Raw genomic sequence first — 9,965 nt, 5'->3', positions numbered from 1 at the left:
CAGTATGACAAAAAGCTAAAGAGAAGAAAGCACTCAGGAAAAGAGGATAGTCAGAAGTGTCAAGTGTAACAGGTAGTTCTACAAGGATAATGATTGAGAAAGGAGCAACAAATTTGGCAATTTAAAGATCCTTGGTGACTAGAGAGAGCAGCATTGGTTGGGTGATGAGATCAGAAGCCAGATTACAAAGGGTTAAGAAATGAGTGAGAGAATAGGAAGTGGAAGCACTGAGTATATCTAGTTTAACCATAGTTATTTAAGTTTTGAAAGATACTTTTATCTCAACAACCTTGTAACTTACCTATGTAAATGCTGTTAACTGAGCTTCAGAGTTTGAATGTCTCATGACTGCACAGATCATGGGTGTCTGGAGCATTATTTCAACCCTTTTCTCCTTACTCTAGATATGACATTTTTTTTCCTGTTATGTCACACTGCCAGTAGCAAGAAATGACTAGTTGGCTTAGTAAGATTTTTCCTACTGTAGGTAAATCCTTACCTATTGGTAAAAGACCCTTACTAATTACAACAGCTTATATATCTGTAGCTTTTTACAGTTTATTAAACACTGTTACAGACATTCTGTCATTTGATTCCAAATAAAGGACAACCAGATAAAGACATTTAAGCCATTGTTTCAGCTTAGTGATATTAATGACAAGAGGGCTCTTTTCCTCAAAGGATTCGCTCCTTTATTTCTGGCTGGATGAACCCCTCCACTTCAGACAGTTCAGAGCCTTTGATGCATACTGAGCAACTTGGTTTGATGAAAACAGATGTGCACTAATTACACAGAGTCACATGCCATGATATTTGTGTATAAATATTGTAAACAGCAAACATAAACTAAGGATTAATTTTGCCCTTTGAAATTATTCAAGGATAACCAGTATCTTTATTATCTCAGGCTGATAGAATAACACTGCCCTCAAGATTCCAGCTTCATTGAAAATTCCCATTTCATTATTCTCTTATTTGAATCCACATAGCACCCTATAAAGCAGAGGAAGCAAAAACAGAGACACATGACATATATCTCGAATATTTGTAATCTAAAGGTCCTATTTTAACTTAGTAGGTAGTTCCTAGCTTCCCAATGGAGTCAACAGATATTTTCAAGATATTTTTCTATGGCATTTTAAAATAACTTAGAGTGAATCTAGTTATGTCTATGCTCATCACCACCCCAGGAAAGCTTTGAGTCTCATAAAGTATTCCACCACCCTCTGAATCCTTTAGCATTGAAAACAATACTGCAAAATGAAATGTTTTTTGGATCTGGCCATAAGTGATGGCTTATAATTCTCAGGATAATCTCAATATTATTTTAGTGGCTAGTGTCTTGTCATTTGAAACTAAAGATAACAGAGCTTTTCCTGCTTTGCCAAACTTTATAAAATACTGACAACTTGAGGGAATCAAATATAATATCTAACCTCTACTCAGATAGAACTTTTACTCTTCCTTGAGATTTGTTTTCAAAAGTTCTACCAAGTCCAAGACAGAAACTAAAACACTCTCTCAGAGTGAAAGCTACTTGCCTCTTTCTTTGTAAGCAGTCAAGAAAATGTTATTGAATTTCAGTTGAAATAGTTCATCTTTATCAAATAAAGATGTAGAAAGTCCTTGTGTAGGAATTATAACAACCTTAATTTAATATTTAAAGAATGCATCTTTTTGTCAGCCTAGGTCCTTTTTTTATTCATACAAGTTGGAATCTCAGCTAAATGTTAAGCTTTTAGGGGGCAGGGTCCAAATAGACACTTAAGAAATGCTTACTGACCTACTGACAATTATATTATCTACTACTCTCCAGGGTCATAGAATATATTTTATATTTTTGGTTGAATCAACACATCAATCAATCAATAAATATACATTTAGCGCCTACTATTCAGAATCTATTCAATAAAGATTTATGAAGTAACTATTATGTGTAAAGCATTATGTTAGACTATTTAGGAAATATAAAGATAATTAAGCCAGTGTCCCTTTTTTTTAGGGAGCTCAAAATCTTATAGATTAAGGGACTCTGGGAGCCTAAATAGCTTTAACTTTCCTATATTCACTTCCAAACAACCATAAAATAGCCCCCTAAAACAAACCCTAGAACAGTAGAACCAGCAAAAAGATGGGGTGAAGCAATCTTTGAGCCCAATAAATTTGAAAGATTGACAGGAAAGGTCTGGCTCACTCAGGTAAAAGGGGAGCACAGTTCAGCAAAGGAAGCATCTCAGCAAGCCAGCAGCAAGCCCCATCTCGCTTAAGGCCCAGGGTAATAAAGAAAGTGAATGCCAACACCAGGACACCTCACATGCCTCAGCATAGTCAGGAGACCAGGTAGACTCCACCTCTGAGAACCACCACATGCTTCAGTGTAGCTCTAGGCAAACAGGGAGCCCTCATGGCCAGATCTCCATGTGATTCAGTGTAGCCTCAGACCAACAGGTAGAAGCCAACCCTACAGGTGCAGAAGCACAGAGACAGCTGCCAGGCTGGGCCCCAGCCACTTGCTTCAGCATAGCCCCAGGTACAACCTCCATACATTTCAGTATATCTTGGGGAAATGCATAAATACCCCCACTGTCCTCAGCACATGCCAGACACCAGCAATAGGACCCTGGCTCAGCATTAGGTGAATTGTCAGATCCCTATGGCCTCCAGCAGCACCAGCCACCCTCCACACTTGCCCCTCAGTGCAGCACCAGACATGAGGGTCCCCCTTGGGCCTCAGGACAAGATCAGGGCAGCACCAGGTAAACATCCAGGGCCTATAACCCCTGGCACAAGACGCCTGAGACAGTGCCCCTTCTATCCTGGGAGAAGAAATCAAATTTAAAAGAAAGAAAAAGGCCAAAAAATGAGAAAAAAAAAAAACAACAACAAAAAAGAATCTGCTCATCTAAAGTTATTACAGTGACAGGGAAGATCAAGACACAAACTCAGAAGAGGACCACAATGTCAAAATATCTATGGGCAAAACCTCCCCAAAAATGAGAAATGATCTCAATCTCAGAAAGAACTCATGGAAGAGCTCAAAAAGGAGCTTAAAAGTCATAAAGGGGAGGTAGAATAAAAATTGGGGACAGAAATGAGAGTGATGCAAAAGAATTATAAAAAAGAGTCAACAGTTTGGAAAAAGAAAACAACTGTTTAAAAAGTATAACTGTCAAAATAGAAAGGGAGATACAAAAACCTCACTGAGGGGAGATAACAAATCCTCTAAGAGCAAAATTGAAGAAATATAAAAGAAAGTACAAAAACTAACTGAGGAAAAACAACTCCTTAAAAATTAGAATTGGGCAAGTGGAAGCAATGACTCTATGAGACATCAAGAATCAAACAAAAGAATGGCAAAATAGAAGAAAATGTAAAATACTACACTGGAAAAATAATTGACGTGATAAATAGATCCATGAGAGACAATGTCAAAATTATTGGACTACCTGAAAGCCATAATCAAAAAGAGGACTAGGACAGCATGTGTCAAGAAATTATCAAGAAAAATTGCCTTGATATCCTGGAAACAGAGGGCAAAATAGGCACTGAAAGAATCCACTGATCACCTCAGGAAAGGATCCCAAAATAAAAACTACAAACATAATATCCAAATTTCAGAACTATCAGCTTGAGAACAAGAAATACTAAAAGTGGCCAGAAAGAAAAAAAAAATGGAGATGGTGGTTTACAATCAGGATTATATAGGACTTGGCAGCTTCAACATTAAAAGATTGAAGATTATGGAATACTATATTTCAGAAGGCCAAAGAGTCATGACTACAACCAAAAATCACTTACCTGGCAAATTAACAAAATATAGTAAGTGAAAAAAATGTTAATTCAATGAAATAGAAAGATTTCAAACTTTCATGAGTCAAAGAACAGAACTGAACAGAAAATTTGATCTCCAATATCAAGACCCAAGAGAAGCTTAGAAAGGTAAAAAGGGAAAGAAAATATAAGGGACTCAACAGAGATAAACCGTTTACATCCCTACATGGAAAGATGATATTTATAACTCTTTTAAAAGAAATCATATCACTAATAGTACAGCTAGAAGGAATATAGATAGACAGAGTCTATGGGTATAAGGTGAATTTGAGGGAATGGCATAAAAAGTAAATTAAGGAATGAGAAAGAGGAGTACACTGGGTGCAGAAGGGATAAGAGGTAGAATGGGGTAAATTATTTCACATAAAGACCTATTACAGTAGAGGGGAAAATGGGAGGGTGGGCAATGGATATCATTTGAACTGTAGTATCATCAATATTGGCTCAAAAAGGCAATAATGTACACAGTTAAATATAGAAATCTATCTTACCATACATGAAAGTAGGAAGAGAAGGGAATAAGAGAAGGGGGCCAAACTGATAGAATGGAGCACAGTTTGGGGGAGGTAAAAGTCAGAAGTAAAACAGTTTTGATAATGAACAGGGTAAAAGGAGAAAGAGAGTAGGATAAATGGGGGGAAATAGGATGGAGAGAAATACATAGTTGGTGATCATTACTGTGAAAAAAATACAGTGAATTTTTCTGGCAAGACTTAATTTCTCAAACAGAGAAAACCGAGTCAAATTTACAGAACTAAGAGTCATTCCTCAATTGCTAAATGGTCAAAGGAGGGGAACAGGCAGTTTTCAGACAAGCTGTCTCATGAAGAAAAAATGTTCTAAATCACTATTGATGAGAGAAATGCAAATTAAAACAACTCTGGGACACTACCTCACACCTGCCAGGTTGGCAAATATGACAAGAAAAGGAAAATGACAAATGTTGGAGGGGATGTGGGAAAATTACAAAACTCTTATACTATTGATGAAGTTGTATACTGGTTCAACCATTCTGGAGAATAATTTGTAATTATGCCCAAAGAGCTATAAAACCAGGCATACTCTTTCACCAAGTGATACCACTACTATATGTGTGTGTATGTGTATATATATATATATATATATATATATATACACACACATGCACACACACACATATATATACACATATGCATATATATACATACACCTACATATATACTTTATTTATATATACACATATACATACATTATATATATATATATATATATATGAAAATGACCTCTCTGTACAAAAAATCTTTATAGCAGTTCTTTTAGTGGATGCAAAGAATTGGAAATTAAGGGAATGTCCATCAATTGTGGAATGGCTGAACAAATTGTTGTATGTGATTGTGATGGAATACACTCAGAAAATGGAATGCTCTCAGAAAAACATGGAAAGACTTACATGAACTGATCCAAAGTGAAATGAGCAGAACCAGGAGAATATTGTACATAGTAAAAACAATATTGTATGATCATCTACTATACAATGATCCAAGACAATTCTGTAGAACTTAGGATGAAAGGTGTTGTCCATCTCCAGAGAAAGAACTTGTAGAGCCAAAATGCAGATCAAAGATACTTTTTATTTATTTTCGTTATTTTTCGTGGTGTTTTTTGTTTGTGTTTTCTTTCACAGAATAACTTACATGGAAATGTTGTCAAATTGCTTGCTTTCTAAAAGTGGGGTAGCAGAGGAAGAGAAAGAATTTGAAACAAAATTTAAAAAAGAATGTTAAAATTGTTTTTACATGTAATTGGGAAAATAAAATGTTAAATAAGAAAAATATTTAAAATAAATAATCAAATTTTTAAAACAACAAAAAAAAGAAATAAACATGCTATGTTCAATGGACTGAGGGCATTGTTACTAGGGCATTTGAGGATATGAGTTAGGAACTACTGAGAAATGTTTAGATACTTATGGTGAAGCCAGATAAAAGATATGTTTTAAATCCAGACATAAGAATTTGATGAAGTAATCAATACTGAGTCAGTACTTTAGATGCTTTAGGTGGAAAGCTATATAATGTAAACTATTTAGCAATGAGTTCATAGAAACTGATAAATATATGACTTAAGGTATCTTACAAATGATATAGTCTTATGTCCATGTTTTCAACATGAAGAAATTGAGGCTCAAAGAAATTATGACTTGCCACTTCTCTAAAAACATTTGAGAAGACTTTCGTCTTCCTATGTGTCTATGTTAAGAAGTTATCATCATTATAATCAGTTTGATTACATTATCTCAATGACAAAATATTTCTAGAGTGCTTACACAGAGTCTGACACATAGTGGATGCTTACTAAATACTTGTAACTTTCACTTCCCCATTTCCCAAGGCTTTTGAGAAGTGAGATTTGATCTCAATCTTCCTAGTGCCCCATCTTTATAGTGCCATTTTTTGAACTGTGCCATTTTGCCTCCTTCAGAAATGTATTTCTCAGGTGTATAATTTGAGATAATGACATTTATTATTGCTCTTTTCATTCAAGATCATGAATTACTTCAAAGGTCAATGGATATTTTTAAGTTATCTTCTTTGGATAAATTTTATCTGTCCCACATGTTCTTGAAATAGGGTTTTGATATCATAGTACTACTTCAATATTTCAAGGATCTATAGTTTTGAAATTGTGGGTACTCATTCCACTGATGATTATAACCTTTCTTAATGTAACTAGACGAACTTTGTGATCCACTAGGGATAAAACAAAATTATCAATTGGTGGTCAATCTTTTGGTAGCAATTTTTCTATCCTTATCTTGTCTACTCCTCCAACAATAGATAATTTAACTTGAGATTCATATTACACCATGCTGGCAAAATCTTCAAGAACTCACCTTGTTTCAAGGATGGACACTGAAGTAGTATTTTCTTGCTTCTCATGGGGATGTATCAGTATTATAGCTTCTGAGCAATTTCTCTTTAAAAAATCCCAAGTCCACTGATGACTTAACTGGGAAAACATAGTTCCATGAGTTCTTACATATTTCCATTAATTTCTCTCATCCAGATTCTAAGTTTAACTATAAAGTTTACAATTTCTTATAAAATTGAGATAACATTTTGTATCACCTATATATTACATGTGATTTAGCTTTCAGCAGCTGTTTTTGGTTAGCAATGATTTCACATTTTACTAAAAAGCATCTGAAAGACTCTTGTCTTATACAGTCCCCATGGTAACTAATTATCACTATTGCAATCAATTTTATGGAATAAACAGTATTTAAACATTGAAAACACTACAAATTCCAACTTTACTATTTTCAAAGTGTGAACATTGCAATTGACAATTTCCACAATATTTTAAGATGTGTCTTTGGGAAAGGACTTTTCCATTTTTGCCATATAAAGGAATATCCAAAAGTAGTCACTAGAAATGGAACTTTGATTCAGGAACTCTATTAAAGTCATATGGAATCAAATAAATGTCAAGTTACTGTACCAAATTAAATATTTAAAAAAGTCTGTGCAACTATTATCAAGACTAGGGACTTTGGTAGATGTGTAGTTTATTATCCATAAAGAGCAAAATATAGTTAAAAACCATGCTTGCTAAATGCCATTCCAAACAACATTCCTCATTTTTTACTTGAAATTCCCATTTAAATGAAAATTTCCAATGTATGTCCTAACAAACTGATCCTAGAGGACCCTCAGGCCAAAACTGTTATATAAATTTATGATGATAAAAACAAAATACCAAATGTTGATTAGCATTTTTTTCTATTGAAGAACAAATCAATATATAATACTTTGTTTCATCATTATGGGATAGCTTGTTATTAGTATTATTATTATTTTAAAGTTTTGTTCATTTATTTATTTTTAGTTTTCAATATTCACTTTTATAAGATTTTGAGCTCCAATTTTTTTCTCCCTCCTTCCTTTTCCTCCTCCCTCTCCAAGAGAACGAGCAATCTTATATAGTCCACACGTGTACAATCATATTAAACAAATTTACATATTACTCATTGTAAAAGAAGAATCAGAACAAAAGGGAAACATGATGAAAAAGAAAAAAAAAGAGAGAGAAAATAGGATGTTTCGATTTGCATTCAGACTCCACAATTCTTTCTCTGGATATAGATAGCATTTTACATCATGAGTCTTTTGGAAATGTCTTAGAACATTGTATTCTTGAGAAGAGCTAACTCTATTAAAGTTGTTCATTGCACAATGTTGCTTTTACTGTTTACAATGTAAACAGTACATTGTACTGTTCTGGTTCTGCTCTCTTCACTCAGGATCAGTTCATGCAATTCCTTCCAGGTTTTCCTGAAATTCACCTGCTCATCATTTCTTATAGCACAATAGTATTCCACTACGTTCATATACCACAATTGTTCAACCATTCCCGATTGATAGACATCCCTTCAATTTCTAATTCTTGGCCTCCACTAAAAGGGCTGCTATAAATATTTTTTGTACATATGGGTCCTTCTTTCATTTTTCATGGTCTCTTTGGGATGCAGACCTAGTAGTACTATTGCTAGATCAAAGGGTATGCATAGTTTTATAACCCTTTGGGCATAGTTCCAAATTGTTCTCCAGAATGTTCTCCAGATCAGTTCACAACTCCACAAACAATGCATTAGTGTCCCAATATTCCCACATCTTCAACATTTATCATTTTCCAACTTTGTCATATTAGCCAATCTGATAGGTGTGGGATGGTACCTCAGAGTTGTTTTAATTTGCATTTATCTAATCAATAGTGATTTAAAGTACTTTTTCATATGACTAGAAATAGCTTTAATTTCTTTATCCAGAAATCACCTGATCATATCATTTAACTATCAATTGGGGAATGACTTGTATTCTTATAAATTCAACACAGTTCTCTATATATTTTAGAAATGAGGCCTTTATCAGAGACACTGGTTGTAAAAATTGTTTCCCAACTTTCTGCTTTACTTCTAATTTTGGTTGCAATGGTTTTATTTTTGCAAAACCTTTTTTATTTAGTGTAATCAAAATTATTCATTCTGCATTGCATAATGTTCTCTATTTCATTTGGTCATAAGTTCATCCCTTCTCCACAGATCTGACAGGTAAACTAATTCTTACTCTCCTAATTTGCTTATGGTATAACCTTTTATGTCTAAATCATGTACTCATTTTGACCTTACCTTTGTAATGTTGTAAGATGTTGGTCTATGCCTAGTTTCAGCAATGCTACTTTCTCTTTTTTCCTAGCAATTTTTGTCAAATAGTGAGTTCTTATCACAGAAGCTGGAGTCTTTGGGTTTATCAAACAATAGATTACTATAATCACTGACTACTGTGTCTTGTGTATTTAACCTTTTCCACTGATTCACCACTCTATTTCTTAGCCAGTACTAAATAGTTTTAATGATAGCTGTCTTATAATATGGTTCTAGATTTGGTACAGCTAGGCCACTTCCCTTTGCATTTTTTTCATTAATTTCCTTGATATTCTTAGCCTTTTGTTCTTCCAGATGAATTTCATTATTATTTTTCTGGCTCTAGAAAAGTTTTGGTAGTTTGATTGGTATGCACTGAACAAGTAAATTAATTTAGGTGGAATTGTTATTTTTATTTTATTAGCTTGGCCTACCCATGAACAACTGATATTTTCCCAATTGTTTAAATCTGACTATTTGTGTGAAAAGTGTTTTGTAATTGTGTTCATATAATTCCTGCATTTGTCTTGGCAGGTAGACTCTCAAATATTTTATTATTGTCTATAGTCATTTTAAAAGGAATTTCTCTTTCTGTCTCTTCCTACTATGCTTTGTTAGTAATATATAGAAAAGCCAATGATTATGTGCAGTTATTTTATAACCTGCAACAATGCTAAAGTTGTTAATTATTTCAAGAAGCTTTTTAGTTGATTCTCTATGTTTCTCTAAGTATACCGTCATATCATCTGCCAAGAGTGATATCTTGTTATTATATAAAGTTAAAACTTTAGTAAAAGTTCAAGATTTAAATATAATAATTACTTACAGGAAAATATGAACTAGTATAATGCACATTAATTTTGTCTTCTAAAGACAATTATGATGTCTTACAAGAGCACCTAGGGTTTGGTTGATTTTGGAATAATGCTCTATTTTAAATACCAAATTAGGC

The sequence above is a fragment of the Vombatus ursinus genome, unplaced genomic scaffold (genome assembly GCF_900497805.2).
Source record: "Vombatus ursinus unplaced genomic scaffold, bare-nosed wombat genome assembly UNPS02014781.1, whole genome shotgun sequence".
Taxonomy (NCBI): Eukaryota; Metazoa; Chordata; class Mammalia; order Diprotodontia; family Vombatidae; genus Vombatus; species Vombatus ursinus.
This window is presented reverse-complemented; position numbering follows the sequence as displayed.